The sequence below is a fragment of the Apium graveolens genome, chromosome 7, assembly GCF_009905375.1.
Source record: "Apium graveolens cultivar Ventura chromosome 7, ASM990537v1, whole genome shotgun sequence".
NCBI classification, from domain to species: domain Eukaryota; kingdom Viridiplantae; phylum Streptophyta; class Magnoliopsida; order Apiales; family Apiaceae; genus Apium; species Apium graveolens.
Genome location: NC_133653.1, coordinates 237,318,193 through 237,339,783, shown reverse-complemented (window position 1 = coordinate 237,339,783; position 21,591 = coordinate 237,318,193).

Sequence of the window (21,591 nt, the reverse complement as noted above, 5' to 3'; positions counted from 1 at the left end):
GATGACCCAATTTAATGAATGCCATGTTGAACACATTCCAAGGGAAGAAAATGTTAAGGCAGATGTGCTATCAAAGTTCGCTTCGTCTGAGATTAAAGAAAGTTCAGAAAGTGTGTACTTCCGTGTTTTGAAGACACGAAGCATAGATGTTAAGCTAGTGGCTCCCATAGGCTTGGGGACGTCATGGATTGATCCCATCAAGGCTCACATTCAGACCGGTTGGTTACCAAGTGATGCAACTGAAGCACGAAAGTTAACTGTTTGGGCACTAAGGTACTCTTTGATAGATGGGATTCTTTACAAAAGATCTTTCGTGGTTCCCTACTTGAGGTGTCTCAGGCCCGATGAGGCACGCTTGGCTCTTGAAGAAGTGCATGAAGGTATTTGTGGACAACACTTGGGGGGCAGGGCCTTGGCTCATAAGATAACTCATTTAGGCTTCTATTGGCCAGAAATGATGGCTGATGCCAAAGAATATGTGAAAAAGTGTGATCGCTGTCAGAAGCATGCACCAGTTGTTAGACAACCCCCCGAGATGCTGACCTCTATCAACTCGCCTATTCCCTTTGCCATGTGGGGGATGGATATTCTAGGGCCTTTTCCTATGGCCACGGCACAAAGGAAATTTCTGATTGTAGCCATTGATTATTTCACCAAGTGGATCGAAGCCAAACCCTTGGCCAAAATGATAGCTAAGCAGGTTGCACAATTCCTGTGGGAAAACATTAAGTGCCGATATGGAATTCCCCGTATCCTCGTCACTGACAATGGAACACAATTCAACAATGAGGAATTCAAGAAGTATTGTGAAGAAAATGAAATTGAGTTACGATTCACCTCTGTGGCTCACCCGCAAGCCAATGGGCAAGCAGAGGTAGCAAATCGGATAATCCTGGATGGACTAAAGAAGAGGATCGAGAAGTCAAGAAATAATTGGGTGGATGAGATACTTCCAATATTATGGGGCTACAGGACTACCTGTAGAGTCACGACAGGAGCAACTCCCTTCATGTTGGCATATGGGGCAGAAGTAGTAGTTCCAGTAGAGATATCACATTCCTCTCCAAGGATTCAGGCTTTTAATGCAGAAGAAAATGAGGAAGGGCAGAGGTTAGCCCTGGATTTAATCGATGAAGTGCGAGATAAAGCACATGCAAAGATAGTAGAATATCAGAAAAAGGCTTCATTCTACTACAACCTAAGGGTTAAAGAGAGGTTTTTCAAACAAGGTGACCTAGTCTTGAGAAAAATAGAGGCTTCTGGTGTCAGACAGAAAGGAAAGCTTGCCCCGAATTGGGAAGGGCCGTACAGAGTCAAGAGCGTTCAGGGTAGAGGAACCTACAAGCTGGAAACTATGGAAGGTTTTGAAGTCCCGAGGACCTGGCACGCACAAAACCTGAAGGTTTACTACGTGTAAGATAGGCGAAGTATGATTCTCACTTGTCATTGTGACAAGTAGGTTTAAAAGCACCTTGAAGCTTTGCTTGCGTAGGATTTTATATTCTAGTAGAATTTACATTGTCTAGTTATTGTTGATTAGGGTCGAACCCATGCTGTGTAAGGTTTTGGAAAACCAGACTTCATATTAAAGAGTTTGAAATTATTTCTATCTAAGGATGTTTAAAGTTCAAATGCGTATTAAGATTGTAAAGTTAAAACAGAAAGAGGCAAGAAAAGCAACATATGAAATATAACCCCGAAGGGTAACAAGTTTAGATATGAATAAAGTTCAAAAAGAAGATATACAAAAAGTTAGGCCTTGGAAGGCTGAGATTCCTCAGAACCACTATCTGCAGTCTCCTCGGAAGTCTCAGTCGTTCCTTCGGACGTCTCGGTTATCCCCTCTGAAGTCCCTGTAGAAGTTCCCTCTGCAGGAGATGCTGGCTGTTGAGGCGCTGCTTTTGGAGGCTCTTCCACTCTGGCCTTCTTAGCGACAGGCTCAAACTCCTCTTCGGAAGAATCTTCCTCCTCTCCATCCTTGATCATAACAGCAAGCTTCTCAGTAACACCTCCAAGCTCTGGAACCCGCACAGGGCAAGGAAAGGGGGACTGCTCAAGGACCTCTGGAAACTCATCCTGGATGGCCTCCACAGCAGCATCCCAGCCCTCTTTATAGCTAACCGGGTGAAGAAAGGCATCGTGCTCCACCATCAAGTCCTTGAATTCTTGGGTGTCCATCCAGCCATCAAAGGCTTTGTCCTTCTGCGCCTTCAGAATGACATTTTCGGCCCGGGCCGTCTCCAGGTCAGAAGTGGAAGAGGCCAGCTGAGCTTCAAGGGCCTCTATTTTTTGGTTGGCCTCTTCCAACTTCTTGTTGGCATCTTCCAGGCCAACCTTCCAAGCCTTAGCTTGGTGAATGGCCCCTTGGAAATGGGCGTTAGCCTGCAAGAGAAACAGTGAAAGTTTAGAAAAGAAACATGGAAAGATAAGTACGAAGGGCATAAGTAAAGGACGTACCGTCGCCAGAGCCTGGGCTCCAAATAGCTCATTCCCCTCTAAGTCCTGTTGAAGGACAAAATCTTGATAATCCACCGGGGAGATGGAATGCTTAGACCATTCCTTGGACAGCGCCGTGCTGCCCACAATTGAGTCCTTGCCCCGGATCCCCCAAGCAGGTTGAAAATAGGCCCCTGGCCTCTGCTTGGTGCGCAGAACTTGGCTGGGGCCTTCCTCATCTGGCTCCGTTGCCTGAAGAAGGAACTCGGGGAAGCGGTCACCCAGTCGAGGGTCTTTAAAGATCTTCCCGGCCCTCTTCATCCTGGTTGTCTCCAGGTCCTTCGGCTTGGTAGCCTCCTCAATCTTCTCAGCCACTGCAACAAACAAAGTCAGTTGAAAACCAATGAAATAAAAGTGCAGGAAATAAAGGAGGTAAGAAAGGGAACTTACTTTTCTTATTAACGGGCGAAAGGCCGCGTTCTACCAGGACGGTCTCCCGGATAAGGTCCCAAGAATGGGAAGTACCGTTGTCTTGCGTAAGGAGGTTGAAACCTCTAGCCTCCTCCTCAGACAAAGTTATGTCATTTGGGCTCCCGTCCATGGCCAGCCCAAAGGATGATCGAAACAGGGAGCCCCAATCTCCACCTTCCCAAATAACGAATAAAAAATCTTTCTTCCACCCCAAGTTGTTGTCAGGGATGGACTTCCCATTTACGATATGGGGGATAGTGGGGCGCTGGTTGATAGAAACCCAACCCGGACTTTTATCAGGGCTGTTTTCGAACTGAAAAATCTTCCTAAAGACAGCAACAGATGTGGGGACGTTGTGCTTGGCGCATTGCGACAGATAGCACAGAATCAACCTCCAGGAATTAGGGGAAGTTGGCAAGGGTTGATGCCCACATCAGCCAGTAGCAAAGGAATGAATGGATGAAAAGGGAGTCTAATACCTGCCCTTAGAGTATCCCTATAGACGCATAGCGCGTCCTTCTTCCACTGACAGGCCCTGTCGGCCGGACCCGCAAGAACCAGCTTAAAAGGCTCCTTGATTTTGAAGCAGCTGCTCAACTTTTCCAGCTCCTTGGGATCCCGTAAAGCACTAATATGATCGTGCGCGTCCTGATGCGCATCAGACGGATACTCGTCCCCTCGAGTGTTGATCATGTCGATTAAGGAAGTATACCTCGATCGAATAGGAAAATCGTTGGACTTTCTAGCCACGTTCATCTTGGCCAAGCGAGTCATTCTTTTGTCAGCCATCTGAAAAAAGTAAGGGGCACGTAAATAGGCTATCTTAAAATGGCACACAATGGAAAAATAGACACGAAAAGCAAAGGGAGGAATCTTACCTGAAGAAGCGCTCCTGAAAAAGGCTTTGAGCTCCGACTTGCTGTTATTCCTCTGAGAATCTTAGCAGGAAGATAAAGAAGAAAACTAAGAAATGAGAAAGTGAGGAGTAATAGCCTTTCCTCATTCTTTTATATAAGAGGAAAAGGAAGTTGAAGGGACGAAAATCCCATTAAGAACAAAAGCCCATAGGAAAAAGCCCAGAAAAAGGAATATTCCAGAATATTCCTAGGAATTCTAGAGCATTCTAAACAGGGTGTATTAAGCCCAGATCAATAAAAGAGGCCCAATAAGATTTGAAAAGGCCCAATAAAAGAGGCCCAATAAGATTTGAAAAGGCCCAATAAAAGAGGCCCAATAAGATTTGGAAAAGCCCAATAATAGAGGCTCAGTAAAATTTGATAAGGCCCAACAAAAAAGGCCAGGCCCAAATCCAATTAGGATTTGGAAAATACAATACCCTAAATTAAAGCTAAATAAAGAAGGCTAGTGGAAGACCAGGAACCAGGTCGAAATCCAGGTCGTGAATCCTGCCCGAAATCTTTCGAGCAGACACCCGAAAATAACGGGTAAAAAAGACCAGAATCCAGGTCGAATTCCAGGTCGTGAATCCTGCCCGAAATCTTTCGAGCAGACACCCGAAAATAGCTAGAATAACGGGACTGAATTGAGGTCGAAGCTTCGACCAGGAATGAGGTCGAATAAACCAAGCATCTTTCAAAAAATGGGGATTAAAAACCCAGGTCGAAGTTCGACTAGGATCCTGGTCGAATTCCAGGTCGTGGATCCTAGTCGAAATCCTTCGACCAGGAAGCAAGAAAACCAAAGAATTTTCGAACAGGATTCAGGTCGAAATATCGACTAGAATCCTAGTCGAAATCCTAGTCGATAGGCTCATGACAAGAAGCTAAAAAAGGTGGAATTTTCGACCTAGATCCAGGTCGAATTTTCGACAAGGATCCTGGTCGAATTCCAGGTCCTAGATCCAGGTCGAAATTTCGACTAGGATCCTGGTCGAATTCCAGGTCGTGGATCCTCGTCGAATTTCTTCGACCAGGATGGCAAGGCTGACCCCTATTTTCGACTAGGATCCAGGTCGAAATTTCGACTAGGATCATGGTCGAAAAAGGGCTGGAAATTTGAAAAATAGGGAAAATCCCAGAAAATTAGGGGAAAATCCCGGAAATTAGGGAAAATCCCAGAAAATTAGGGAAAATCCCAGAAAATTAGGGAAAAATCCCAGAAAATTAGGGAAAATCCCAGAAAATTAGGGAAAAATCCAGAAAATAAGGGAAAAATCCCGGAAATAAGGGAAAAATTCCTGGAAATTAAGATAATTCCTGAATAAAAGGAAAAATTCATTGTAAATGTGTAAGTCGCTCCACACTTTACGGAAAAACGAAAACCTGTAAGGGAACGAATAGACTTAACTTCTGAGAAACCTAATCAATGTTTCCCAAAAGTTGGGGGGCAAGTGATAGGGATAAATAAATTATGATCGTATAATTAAATACTACATTAATTGTACAAGCTGTGGGCTGCTAGGCCCAATAAAAAGATATATGATACTCAGACCAGAAAGGTTAAGCCTGATGGACCAGATCAGGCCTGATGAAATAAAAAAGCCCCAAAAGCCCTGATTATTAATTAATTTCGTAATTAATTAATAAGGGAAAAATCAGATGTTGAGAAGAGTCCCGATAAGGATATAAATCCTTAGAGATTAGCCTCAAGGGGACCTAAAAGGATAAGGAATCAGTTTCCTACTATCTAGGACTCCAAAGTCCATTCTAATTATGAGACTTGCCCACCAAGTCTCCTATACCAAGTCCAATTCAAGGACTCCCAACATCTATATAAGGGGCCTCACCCCACAGATCAGAACTACGTTTTTTGGCTTGATTCTCTAATTCACAGAGATACGTAGGCATCTCGTAAAGGCAGATCGAGCCACGAAACACGAGAGCAGCCATTAAAGGCCTTGAGCTCCTGAATCTTAGTAATAAATACAGCAAATAATAACCTTAGTTTTTTATCCATAACAACATCCAATTTGACATCCCTTTACCACCTCTTAGTGCAATTTTCATACAAGTCAATTTTGTTCCACAATTTGGCTCTAATCAACCATGTAAGTCACTTTTCACCATATTAGAGTCACTTTGTACCCTATAAGAGTCACTTGCCACCATATGTTGATTCAATTAATACTTACCATCATGAACATGCAAAATGACATCCTTTAACCACCTCTTGGTACCCCTTTCGTACGAGTCAATTTTGGACCACATTTTTGCTCTAATTAATCATGTAAGTGAGTTCTCATCATATTAGAGTCACTTCACATACTATAAGAGACATATTCCACTATATATTTGTACAATTAACATGTTAACATCATATAGATCCAATTTGACATCCTTTTACCACCTCCTAGCGCCACTTTGATACAAGTCAATTTTTTTTCCACATTTTGGCTCTAATCAACCATGTAAGTGACGTTTCACCATATTATAGTCACTTTGGACCCCATAAGAGTCATTTTACACCATATTTTGTAAAATTAATATGCTAACATCATATACATCCTATTTGACATCCTTTTACCACCTCTTAGTGCCACTTTCATACAAGTCAATTTTGTTCCACATTTTGGTTCTAACCAATCATGTAAGTCACTTTTCACCATTTTAGAGTCATTTTGGACCCTATAAGAGTCATTTTCCGCCATATATTTGTGAATTTAATATATGTTATCATCTTATACATCCTATTTGACATCCTTTTACCGCCTCTTAGTGCCACTTTCATACAAGTCAATTTTGTTCCATATTTTGGCTCTAATCAACCATGTAAGTCACTTTTCACTATATTAGAGTCACTTTGCACCCAATATTTGTTCAATTAACATGTTAACATCATATACATCTAATTTGACATCCTTTTCCCACCTCTTAGTTCCACTTTCATACAAGTTAATTTTGTTCCACATTTTGGCTCTAATCAACAATGTAAGTCACTTTTCACCGTATTAGAGTCCCTTTGCACCCTATAAGAGTCACTTTCCACCATATATTTTTACTATTAACATGTTAACATCGTATACATCCAATTTAACATCCTTTTACCACCTCTTTGTGCCACTTTCATACAAGTCAAAAAATTGTTCTACATTTTGGCTATAATCAACCATGCAAGTCACTTTTCACTACATTAGAGTCACTTTGCTTCCTATCGTAGTTATTTTCCACCATATATTTGTACAATTAACATGTTAACATCATACATCCAATTTGACATCCTTTTTACCACCTCTTAGTGCCACTTTCATACAAGTCAATTTTGTTCAATATTTTGGCTCTAATCAACCATGTAAGTCACTTTTCACCATATTAGAGTCACTTTGTACCCTATAAGAGTCACTTGCCACCATATGTTGATTCAATTAAAATTTTAACAACATGAACATGCAAAATGACATCCTTTAACCACCTATTGGTACCCCTTTCGTACGAGTCAATTTTGGACCATATTTTGGATCTAATCAATCATGTAAGTGAGTTTCCATCATATTAGAGTCAATTCGCATACTATAAGAGACATATTCCACTATATATTTGTACAATTAGCATGTTAACATCATATACATCCAATTTGACATCCATTTACCTCCTCTTAGTGCCACTTTGATACAAGTCAATTTTGTTCCACATGTTGGGTCTAATGAACCATGTAAGTCACTTTTCACCATATTATAGTCACTTTGGACCTAATAAGAGTCATTTTACACCATATTTTGTAAAATTAATATGTTAACATCATATACATCCTATTTGACATCCTTTTACCACCTCTTAGTGCCACTTTCATACAAGTAAATTTTGTTCCACATTTTGGTTCTAATCTATTATGTAAGTCACTTTTCACCATATTAGAGTCACTTTGGACCCTATAAGAGTCATTTTACACCATATATTTGTAAAATTAATATATGTTAATATCATATACATCCTATTTGACATCCTTTTACCGCCTCTTAGTGCCACTTTCATACAAGTCAATTTTGTTCCACATTTTGGCTCTAATCAACCATGTAAGTCACTTTTCACTATGTTAGAGTCACTTTGCACCCTATATTTTTACAATTAACATGTTAACATCATATGCATCCAATTTGACATCCTTTTACCACCTCTTAGTGCCACTTTCATACAAGTCAATTTTGTTCCACATTTTGGCTCTTATCAACAATGTAAGTCACTTTTCACCATATTAGAGTCCCTTTGCACCCTATAAGAGTCACTTTCCACCATATATTTGTACTATTAACATGCTAACATTGTATACATCTAATTTAACATCCTTTTACCACCTCTTAGTGCCACTTCCATACAAGTCAAAAAATTGTTCTACACTTTAGCTCTAATCAACCATGCAAGTCACTTTTCACCATATTAGAGTCACTTTGCTTCCTATAGTAGTTATTTTCCACCATATATTTGTACAATTAACATGTTAACATCATATACATCCAATTTGACATCCTTTTACCACCTCTTAGTGCGACTTTCATACAAGTCAATTTTGTTCAATAAATTGGCTCTAATCAACCATGTAAGTCATTATTCACCATATTAGAGTCACTTTGCACCCTATAAGAGTCACTTGCCACCATATTTTGATACAATTAATAGTTAACATCATGAATATGTAAAATGACATCCTTTAAACACCTCTTGGTACCCGTTTCGTACGAGTCAATTTTGGACCACATTTTGGCTCTAATCATCTATGTAAGTCACTTTTCACCATATTAGAGTCACTTTGGACCCTATAAGTGTCATTTTCCACCATATATATGTAAAATTAATATGTTAACATCATATACATTCAATTTGACATCCTTTTACCACCTTTTAGTGCCACTTTCTTACAAGTCCATTTTGTTCCATATTTTGGCTCTAATCAACTGTGTAAGTAGGGGTGTACACGGATCGGGTTGGGCGGGTTGGGAGAATTTAGCAACCCAACCCAATTAATTCGGGTTTTCAAAATTTCAACCCAACCCAAACCGTTTAAATTTGTAACCCAAACCAATTTGTATACTTCGGTTTGGTTCGGTTTGGTTCGGTTTGATCGGTTTATTAAATATACAAAATTAATATAAAAAATTATAATAAAATATAAGGTTTCAAAGTTTAAAACACTTGAAAATAGTTCAAAACAATATTACAATCCTCCATATTGAATAGTCTTAAGCATCTAATTTTCGACATCAAAAGTACTAATAATATTGCTTACGCTTTAAATATTGGAATGAATCATAAATGCAAAAAATATAACACTAATCAAACATCTATTGTTGTTACGAAATGAACTATGAACACGGAGGTTATAAGTTACATTTAGAGTTAGAGATATATGGATCTATGTAAATGGCCTAAACATAATTTTGGATTAACTTATTAGCATGTACATATATATTTTAATCGGGTTGGGTTGGATTGGTTTAAAATTATCGAAAACCATATCCAACCCAATTAAATTGGGTTGACATTTTTTCAACTCAACTATATATCGGGTTGAAAAAAATCGGTTTGGTTCGGCCGAAATAGGGTCGGTTCGGTTTGGATTGGTCGGGTTGGCCAAACCGTGTACACCCCTATGTGTAAGTCACTTTTCATTATATTAGAGTCCCTTTGCACCCTATAAGAGTCCTTTTCCACCATATATTTGTACTATTAACATGTTAACATCATATGCATCCAATTTGACATCCTTTTACCACATCTTAGTGCCACTTTCATACAAGTCAAAAAATTGTTCCACATTTTGGCTTTTATCAACCATGCAAGTCACTTTTTACCATATTAGAGTCACTTTACTTCCTACAATAGTCATTTTCCTCCATATATTTGTACAATTAACATGTTAACATCATATACATAGAATTCGACATCCTTTAACCACCTCTTGGTACCCCTTTCCTATGAGTCAATTTTGGGCCACATATTGGCTCTAATCAATCATGTAAATGACATCCCACCATATTAGAGTCACTTTGCACCCTATAAGAGTCACTTTCCACCATATATTTGTACAATTAACTTGTTAACATCATATACATCCAATTTGACATCCTTTTACCACATCTTAGTGACAGTTTCATACAAGTCAATTTTGTTCCATAGTTTGGCTCTAATCAACCATGTAAGTCACTTTTCACCATATTAGAGTCACTTTGCACCCTATAACAGTCACTTGCCACCATATATTGATACAATTAATAGTTAACATTATGAACATGCAATATGACATCCTTTAACCACCTCTTGGTACCCCTTTCCTATGAGTCTAATTTGGGCCACATTTTAGCTCTCATCTATCATGTAAGTGACTTCCCATCATATTAGAGTCACTTTGCACCCTATAAGAGTCATTTTCCATCATATATTTGTACAATTAACATGTTAACATGATATACATCCAATTTGATATCTTTTACCACCTCTTAGTGCCACTTTCATACAAGTCAATTTTGTTCCACATTTTGGCTCTAATCAACCATGTAAGTCACTTTTCACCATATTAGAGTCACTTTGTACCCTATAAGAGTCACTTTCCACCATATATTTGTACTATTAACATGTTAACATCATATACATCCAATTTGACATCCTTTTACCACCTCTTAGTGCCACTTTCGTATAAGTCAAAAATTTGTTCTATATTTTGGCTCTAATCAACCATGCAAGTCACTTTTCACCATATTAGAGTCACTTTGCTTCCTAAAGTAGTTATTTTCCACCATATATTTGTACAATTAACATGTTAACATCATATACATCCAATTTGACATCCTTTTACCACCTCTTAATGCCACTTTCATACAAATCAATTTTGTTCCATATTTTGGCTCTAATCAACCATGTAAGTCACTTTTCACCATATTAGAGTAACTTTGCACCCTATAAGAGTCACTTGACACCATATGTTGATACAATTAATAGTTAACATCATGAACATGCAATATGACATCCTTTAACCATCTCTTGGTACCCCTTTCCTACAAGTCTAATTTGGGCCACATTTTAGCTCTCATCTATCATGTAAGTGACTTCCCATCATATTAGAGTCACTTTGCACCCTATTAGAGTCATTTTCCACCATATATTTTGTAACACCCCCAAATATGGGGTCGGGGATCCGGGTTGTCACGAGTTCCATTTCCCTTAATAATACTTAATCTTAATAATCAACCAACTACTGCGTACTTTGACCCCACAATATACACACACCACAAGTTATAGTCTCAGAGATGAATACCAAACAATAACACAAGTCATTTTATTCCACAATTATAAGTCATTACACCTCAAAAGGGTTTCTGAATAAATTTACATATTCTTTGCCATTATTACAATTCATAAATATACATAAGTCTGGTACATCAAAAGTCGAAAGCCTAGCCTATTGGAAGACCCTACCTCAGCTACAACGGCATCAACGCCTACAGGAAACTGCGGAACGTTTCCTATCCGCTCACGAATTGGGAACTTGTTCCTGTTCATCTTGTCTATCTGTTGTTGTGTGATGAAAAAAGAAAGCAAGGGTGAGCAACAAGCTCACCGAAATAATATGTATAATGATTAAAAATATATGAGCATTCTCATAGTACTCATGAAAGTCTTGGTCAAGTTAAAAAATGAACCAAGTTTGATATCTTATCGCGACCAAGTTGCAAAATATTCAGGATATATGTATATATACTTTTCAAAATCTTGGAAGTCCTCTTCCATGCATAATATACATAGAGTTCCAGTTTATAACTGTATAAAAATATCGTTGCAAGGTGATCTCATATATCTAACCTTGTCTCAACGCTTTTGTGAAAATCTTTGTCATGCATAAGATAATCATTAACCAGATATAAGTTGAAAAGATGAAGTTACAAGATACTCCAATATACTTATATCTTTTCCGGATACTACATGAACTACCACCGTTCAAGGTATCATCAGTTTCAAAAGTTCATCACATAGATGAGACTACAAGAAAAGACTTGAATAGATTCAATCTTTGAAATATTATTATAAATAATGAAGTTACGAGATACTTCATTAAGTCCCGATATATGTACACCTATATATATATCTCATACTTTCCTTGGAAACCTCTGTTATGAAAAATATAAATAGAGTTATAATATCCAATGAATTTGGAAAGAAGAAAACCTTGGCATAAACCTGATATCTTGCTGATCAGGCAAAGATACCAATAAGTAACCTTTTCGACTAGTAGATGGACGAATTCCCCACTGGTCATCACCCTGGCCGCATTAGGACCTATGCTGGACTGCCACTCAGTCACTTACGCATTGATGGACTCCCACTGAGCCACTTACACTTTCATGGACGCCCACTGAGCCCATGTTGCTTATGCCGACTCAAATAGATGGACTTCCTTCCCGAACGTTGGGCAAGTAATCAAAATGTTTTCTCAAAACATCAACCTTGTTGCGAATATAAAATACACCATGTTAGGTCCCAATGTGTTTGTAGAAGGGGGGTTGAATACAAACAGTACCAAATAATCGAATAAATGCGGAATAAAAAAAAATGAAACAAAATTCAAGTTAAATAAAAATATTATTAAACTTGAAAGGTGTTACAACAACTGTATCGATTACAAGGTATTAATCTCAAATCAATTATCACAAATCTAGAATAAATTCGACATGAACTTTTTCTATTTTTGCAATAATTAGAATCAAATGCTAAACGCGATTTGAGATTAAGTTCTAGGGATTTTGATCCGCTAGATTGTTACACAAGAACAAGATAAATAATTCTAGTGGTTTGGATTTAACATTAACAAACTAGAATTTTGATCTTGATGTAAGCAGAGAAGAAAATAAAATGTTTCAATGCGGCTGCTTTCTTTTCTTTGTTCTTGAATGTGTTCTGTATGATTGAGATCATTGAGTTGAATGACTTCTCTGCTTCTTTTTAATCAACAACCGAATAGAATTGAATTGGCATGACAATCCTATAGCTGACAAGGCTTTCGGTAGGACAATTGATTGAACTAGCAAGACAATCTGAATGAACTAGCATGACAATCAGAATGAACTAGCAAGACAATCCTTCTCCTAGTGTAACTTTCGGTGAGACTATTGAAAATGGCCTAGCATGACAATCGGTATGACAATCCTGATTGTCATGCCAGTTCATTTTCAATTGTCTTGCTGATTTAATGCAGATTTTAATCCAATTTAAATTCTGAAAATTCCTAAAATTAATTCAGAATTAATTAATCAATTAATTCAATTAATAAATAAATTATTCTTCGCAGATATAATTTATTTTCTTAATTAAATTAGATGACTTAATTAATTAATAGAGAATTAATTCTAGTCTTCAACAGCACCCATCCTTCTGCAGATCTTCTGAAAATCACTGAAAATTATGAATCAATTCCACCACTTCAATGTTGACACTCGATGTACTGTCTGGTTCATGAGTGACTAACTTCCGTGACGTTTCTTCATATCTTGACTTTGACACTTTGATTTTCTTCAGATTAAATCCTTGTAATTAATGATACTCTGACGAGATCTCTGTCACTTGATTAAATCCACGATCTTGATTTATATCACTGAGGCATGATCAACTTCTTGAACTTCTTCCAGTGAATTAACTCCTCAGGTCTGTAGATGAACCTTGTTTCTGAATCCTTTGACAGATATTACTTTGCGAGATCTCTCTGACGGTTGATCCACTATTTACTTATTATATTCTTATTTGAGTTGAGTTGAATCCTCGAATATACAAATAGGCTATGACATATGACTTACAATCTCCCCCTATTTGTTTGTTAGACAATAACACACAAATACCTAGAGGATAACTCAACTAACAAATAAGAAAAAGATATAAAAAGAAATGCAAAGTAAATAGTAGAAAAGTTCTGGACTAGATTTAACATTTTCCAGATTCCAAGTAGATGTTCCTCTAGACTGAACATATCTTCAAGTAGTTCCATCTTCATTTGTACAACTACATTTCTTGTTGAGAAGCCCATATCTCTCTTACTTCTCCCCCTATGAGAATCAACTGATTAAAGAAGATCACCTTCGTTTACCACCTCTCCCGTACAATAGGATCCGCATATAAAAGCCAATGGTACTCCCCTTTTGAAAACAGCTTCTTCCCTTACTAGAAAATCACCTTGTGTTTACCACCTCTCCCGTACAATAGGATCCGTAGTTAGAAACAACAATGGTGTGGTGTAGTGTACATTTTTAGGATCTTTTTCTTCCTCCCTGCTATTTCTCCCCCTTAGTTGAGGAATCCTCCAAACTATTTCTTAAGCTTTTATCTCCCCCTTTGAGAAGGAATGTATGCTGTTGTCTGAAGGAGTTCTCATATTTCACTTGGTTGGAAAAGAAATAACAAGTAGTTTCTTTTTCTACCTCACTGTGAGTGTGTGATTCTGTTTAGTGTACCTCACATGTGTTTCACTCTTCTCTCCACTCGTGTTTACACTCATTCTCACAAGTGTATCACTCTTCTCTCATAGCTCTATAATCCAGCTGTACCTGCAAGGAAAATCACCTTAGCCATCCTTAAGGAGGTCACAGGTGGTGCAATGGGAGTTCACAAATCCCCATCCTTGTTAAACTCGTCAGATGAATCTGAGTCATAATTTACAAGTTGCTAGTTTCCCTTTTAGGGTTCCAGATTTGAATTCTGGGAAGGTAAACAATGATCCAACGAATTTAGCATAAAGATCAAAGTTCCCTTCTAATGTCTGTGAAGACATTTCCTTGTGACTTATCAGGTAATATCTGAATCATTGTCAACAAGTTGCCGATCTGCGCCTATGTCAGATCCACTATCCGCAGATGCATCCAGGGGATTTAAGCCTGGGGAGGTAGACACTGACCACCGACATATGGCTTTTGGATCAGTATCCTCTCCTAACACCTGTAAAGGCAATTGGTCCATTAACGAACCTTAAACAATCGAATCTGACCTTAAAATGGTCGAAACTCTTGTTTCCGTCAACTCATCCTTTGTGTGTGTAACTTCTCCTTGTGCATCAATAATTATTTATGTTTGAAGTGGTGACACTACATCGGATACCTTGGCCGACAGGCAAATTTCAATAGACACACCCTGTTGAGAGAATGAATCTAGTAACTGTTTTTTGTGCCTTTTCAGCCATTACATCTTTTTGAGAAGATGTATGGGGGCTAGCAGTTGTCTCGGTTTAAATACTACTCATCTATGTAGGAGACAGAGCTACTGGGTTGACTACAGAACCTTCCTTATGTGGTGCACTAAGGCACTATCTCCCTCACGCTCATTCATATTTCATTTAGTGGTAAGAGAGTGTTGGTTGGTTCTGTTTTTGTGTTTGTCTTTACAGTCTGGGATAGATGTTGTGGGTTTTCAACCTCATGACTGTCAATGAAAGAAAGTCATTGGAGACTGAACCTGTAACACAGAACATATGGTAATAGAGAGAAAATGATTTACAATAGTGATTTCAAAAGATTTTACATGAAATAAGAAATCACTAATGTAGAAAGAAGTTTGATTTTGTTTTTCAATATGAATGAGTTTTTGATAAAACATTGATCACTTAGGGTAAAGTCTAAGTAATTCTCATTCATGTTAAAAGCTTACAAATATCTGCAACATAATGTTAACAACATATCATTGACCGATACTTGTCAAGTACTTTAGATACTAATTGTTATGTTGTATTAACAATATATCACTGCACATATAAAACAATATGATTGTGCCTAATGATAAGAGAGTTAAAAATATGACGACTCTACTAGTTCATATTAAACAATAACTTCAGTTAGAGTGCCATACCATGTTCTTGACGATTGCTTGAGTAGTACACTAGTTCATACCAACCTGAAGTGAGATTGTGAAGAAGAGATTGTATAGTCCAATAGATCTGCAACTGCAAAGTCCATGAACTGTGGTGCATTGACTTCCTCTTTTGACTCACCAACCAGGAGTACACTTGTACACATCTTACTAGAGTCCAATTCCAAGTGTAATGTGCAGCAGGTGCCTGATATGTCGTAATATTCTCAAGTCTCGTCACTAGTGCTATATGTTAGATACTGCTTCCTGATAATAACCTAGCACAATATACAAAATTTCACTGATAACATATCCAGCTTGCAAACAGCCATATCCCTCAGATAAACCTTTGCTGTTATCTCCAAAGGTAACCAGGGGGCCAACTTTCTCAATCCACATTTGATAGCAGGGCTCTATCTCCGGTCATATGTCTTGATGATCCACTGTCAAGAATCCACACTACCGATTACACCTGTTTAATGCCCTGCACTACAAATGGATTAGACCTTCTTCGGAACCCAAACTTGGTTGGGCCCGGCATACTTGTAGAACTGTCCTTTGTCAGGCAAAACAACATTTTTAATTTTAATTGTCTCAACTTTCTCAATGACTGCACATTTGACCTTGTAAACAGCCTTAACAAATTTCTGTTTAAGCTTAGGCACAAATGTCTCCTTTCTAGCCTTAGAAGGACTAGCAGTCTTAGACCTATCATGCTTCTTGTTATTCACATGCTGACGAGGAGTAGTCTTATCATTAGACACATGCTTACCATTAAAATAAGCATACATCATATTAAAAGCACAAGACATACAATTAGCAACACCACATGCTTTATGAGAGTGATTAACAGCAGGTAATTTATGCATGGTAGACATGGCATTATTGTTATCCAACTCATGTGTGTCTAAGTTAGTCTCAGTTGCTTTCACAACTTTGACTGGAACTTTCGACTCACTTGACTTGGAAACAATCTTCTCATAAGCATGATCCTCAGCACGTATTTCTTCTTGAATAACAGAAGAGGTCGCATCAAATGGTTCAGCAATTGATGCTTTATAGAGGGGTTCATCAACACCCTTAAGCATATGTGGTACTTCCCTCCCTTTAGCACAGACATGAGGAGGGGAGTTTATGCCTAATTCTCCAATAGCAGCATTGTAATCATATCCTATTCCAGATGTTTGATTAACAGCTTGCTTACTGTAGAACTCTTTAGCCTTCGAACAAGAATTGAAGTAGGCTCTAACCTTAGTCTCAAGACCGGTGATCTTGTCTTTGAGAATAGTTTCGAGTTTTCTATAACAGTCAACTCTATTCTCTAGAAAAGATACCTGTTCTTTTAATTTGTCTTGATTAATATGCACAAGTCTTAATTCGTTGACCTCTTTCTCAAGGTCTGTGATCTTTAAACTTAACAGTTCATTATCACGACGTGCACAATCTAAGTTACCTCTTAGATGATAAACCATTTCAGCATTAGAAAGTTTTACCTCTATTCTTGACGATGAAGCTTTTCCATCAATAGCCATAAGAGCAAGATTTCCTTCATCTTCATCTTCACTGTCAGTATCATCCCAGCTTCTTCCCTTTGCCAGATAAGCCCTTTCAGAGTTCTTTCTTACTTGCTTTGGCTTCCTACATTCTGTGGCAAAGTGTCCCAACTCATTGCAGTTATAGCATCTAATGGTGCTCCGATCAACCATCCCTATTTTGTACCCACCACTGCTTGTGTTAGAGGATGAAGATCCACCTTTCTGGAATTTGTTGTAGTTGGACTTGTACTTAAGCTTGGGATTCCTCCTGAATCTGACATGGGAGAATCTCTTGACAATTTGGGCCATTGATTCATCTTCCAATTGCTCCAGCTCTTCCAAGGAATAAAAATCATCACTTGATTGATTTGTAGTAGGAGGATCATATTCTGCTACTAACTCATTTTCCTCACCCTTGGAAAACCGTACCATTCTTTCTAACTGTTGAGATTGTTGTTGTTGTTGACCTTCAGCTACAAGTGCATTAGATGTGCTGACCATTCTATCCTTCCCGCAGACTTCCTTCTGTTGAATCTGCTCCAACTCATAAGTTTTTAACACTCCATAGAGCCTGTCCAAAGAAATCTCACTCAGATCTCTAGCTTCTCTAATGGCAGTGATTCTATGTTCAAGATGAGCTGGCAGTGTTAAAAGGAACTTTTTGTTGACCTCCCTGATTGAATAATACTTTCCATTGATGTTCAGGTTGTTGATCAACGCATTGTACCTCTCAAACACTTCAGTAATTCCTTCTCCTGGATTTGATTTGAAATGTTCATATTCAGAGGTTAGGATTTCCAACTTGTTCTCCCTAACTTCCTCTGTGCCTTCATTAATTACCTCAATAGTTTCCCACATGTGTTTAGAATTTTTACAGTTCATCACATGTCTGTTCATCAAGGGATCAAGGGAATCAATTAATATTAATTGAAGGCTGGCATCCAAGAAGGCTTCTTCCTTCTCAGCAGGAGTAAAATCTTCGGGCTCTTTTGGATAGGTTCTAGCTTTAGTAGTCACCACACCATCTATTATTACCTCCGGTTCAATAACCATCGGAGTTTTTATACCCTTCTTTAACAAGTTTGAATATTTGGGATTTGCAACTTGTAAAAATAATAGCATCTTCTTCTTCCACATGATATAATTCTCTTTATCAAATTGTGGAATTTTAACGGTTCCAACTTTATGTGAAGTCATTATGAATTTTTGAATAAATAAAAATTCAAGGAGTTGAAAAATCACAAAAGTCTAGGATCTTGATTTGTTCGTTAATCAATAGGCTCTGATACCAATTGTTAGGTCCCAATGTGTTTGTAGAAGGGGGGTTGAATACAAACAGTACCAAATAATCGAATAAATGCGGAATAAAAAAATGAAACAAAATTCAAGTTAAATAAAAATATTATTAAACTTGAAAGGTGTTACAACAACTGTATCGATTACAAGGTATTAATCTCAAATCAATTATCACAAATCTAGAATAAATTCGACATGAACTTTTTCTATTTTTGCAATAATTAGAATCAAATGCTAAACGCGATTTGAGATTAAGTTCTAGGGATTTTGATCCGCTAGATTGTTACACAAGAACAAGATAAATAATTCTAGTGGTTTTGATTTAACATTAACAAACTAGAATTTTGATCTTGATGTAAGCAGAGAAGAAAATAAAATGTTTCAATGCGGCTGCTTTCTTTTCTTTGTTCTTGAATGTGTTCTGTATGATTGAGATCATTGAGTTGAATGACTTCTCTGCTTCTTTTTAATCAACAACCGAATAGAATTGAATTGGCATGACAATCCTATAGCTGGCAAGACTTTCGGTAGGACAATTGATTGAACTAGCAAGACAATCTGAATGAACTAGCATGACAATCAGAATGAACTAGCAAGACAATCCTTCTCCTAGTGTAACTTTCGGTGAGACTATTGAAAATGGCCTAGCATGACAATCGGTATGGCAATCCTGATTGTCATGCCAGTTCATTTTCAATTGTCTTGCTGATTTAATGCAGATTTTAATCCAATTTAAATTCTGAAAATTCCTAGAATTAATTTATAATTAATTAATCAATTAATTCAATTAATAAATAAATTATTCTTCGCAGATATAATTTATTTTCTTAATTAAATTAGATGACTTAATTAATTAATAGAGAATTAATTCTAGTCTTCAACAGCACCCATCCTTCTGCAGATCTTCTGAAAATCACTGAAAATTATGAATCAATTCCACCACTTCAATGTTGACACTCGATGTACTGTATGGTTCATGAGTGACTAACTTCCGTGACGTTTCTTCATATCTTGACTTTGACACTTTGATTTTCTTCAGATTAAATCCTTGTAATTAATGATACTCTGACGAGATCTCTGTCACTTGATTAAATCCACGATCTTGATTTATATCACTGAGGCATGATCAACTTCTTGAACTTCTTCCAGTGAATTAACTCCTCAGGTCTGTAGATGAACCTTGTTTCTGAATCCTTTGACAGATATTACTTTGCGAGATCTCTCTGACGGTTGATCCACTATTTACTTATTATATTCTTATTTGAGTTGAGTTGAATCCTCGAATATACAAATAGGCTATGACATATGACTTACACACCACAGAGTCGGATCCCTTGGGTTTTGAGCGATTATTTAAATCCCCATTGAAAGGAAGATCTTAAATATAAAAATGAGTTTTGGGATCCACTCTAACTTTCAAAATCATTTTGAAGACTCGAAAACATTTTTAAGAATGTTTGGAGTAATGCTGATTTAATAAAATAATTCAGTCCCGATATGTTGGAGAATATCTGAATATAATTATTTAAATAATATTCCCATAAAGGATAATCTCTATAAAAATAATTGAAGTAGAAGTTTTAAAACTTATACTTGAAATGAATAATGAATAACCAAAGATATACTTATACGAAAGTACGATCTTTATTTGAATAATCGAAAATAAGTGTGATTATCGAAACATTATTCTTTAATAAAATAAAGAATATTATTTAACAAAATAAGCGGAGTCATAAGTCCTCGAATGAATATTCAAAATAATATTCATTAAATAAAATAAACGGAGTCATAAGTCCTCGAATGAATATTCAAAAATAATATTCATTAAATAAAGTAAGCGGAGTCATAAGTCCTCGAATGAATATTCAAAATAATATTCATTAAATAAAATAAAGTTATCGAATAAACCTTATTCGATTAATAGTTTTGAAAACTATATCAATATATATATAAATATATATATATATATATATTATACTCGGGAACATCGACTCTCGGTTTAGAGAAAGTTCACCTTTGGGTCGCCTATACTAAGGGTATACGCAACTACTACTTATCTCTAGCATAGGTATTATGCAACTTATAAGCATTTGAATCAACAATTAGATATCAAGATTACGAAACAAACATGCATATATACCATATCAGCATGCTCCAATATATCGCAAAATTTGCTAATAACAATCATGCACTTATCACAAGATAATGTATATACATATATTTACATCACAACAACAGTATAACGGGTAGAAAACTTGCCTGAGTGTTCCCGGATAGACTTAAGCTTAGAGTGGGTCCGATAACCTATGAACAACAACATAAGTCGGAATTAAACCCCGGTCACTTAAGAAACTAGACTTTAACCAATTGAACCCTAACATTCGCTTATGATCATTTCTACGCTTAACAAATCACATTAGTTGTTCGAGTACCCTCGGCTCCACCATTTTTAATAAATTAACCATTAAGAATTTTAAGGCGATTCTTTCGCGAGTATCTTACCAACTGCCTAATCCACTTTACATAATTGTTTCATACTCCAATTAGTCATTTAAGGACCTTAACCAAGGTTTCAAAGTAAGGCGAGGGGTAATGGTTCGTTCGCAAAATGCGGTTACTTAAAACGGTCGTTTCTCCTAAACCGTACATCGGATTCAAGCGAACCACATATCAAAACGATGCTTACGACATAATCTAACTAAACATGGCAAAGTCACAGATTCAATAGTTAGCTCTCTATCCCGAACACTAAGAACAAGCAGTTATATGAAATTGGGCATTACGACGACTATGTTTACGCGATTACCAAGTTTTAAACCACTCCAAACAACAACCATTCAACTCACAACCAACAATACAACCAACCCTCATCCAAACCTTACTACATCAGTCCCCAAACCTCAAGATTTTCCAATTTATACAACCCCACACATGAACTACTAGCTATACTTAAGTTTCATTAACTATAAACAAGATTTCAACAGCCAAATCACTACAAATCCAATCCAAACTCTAAATACACAAGCATCATGCTTCTCATTTACTATAACCATCAAAACCATCATAATACTCAAAGTAAAGTTAGG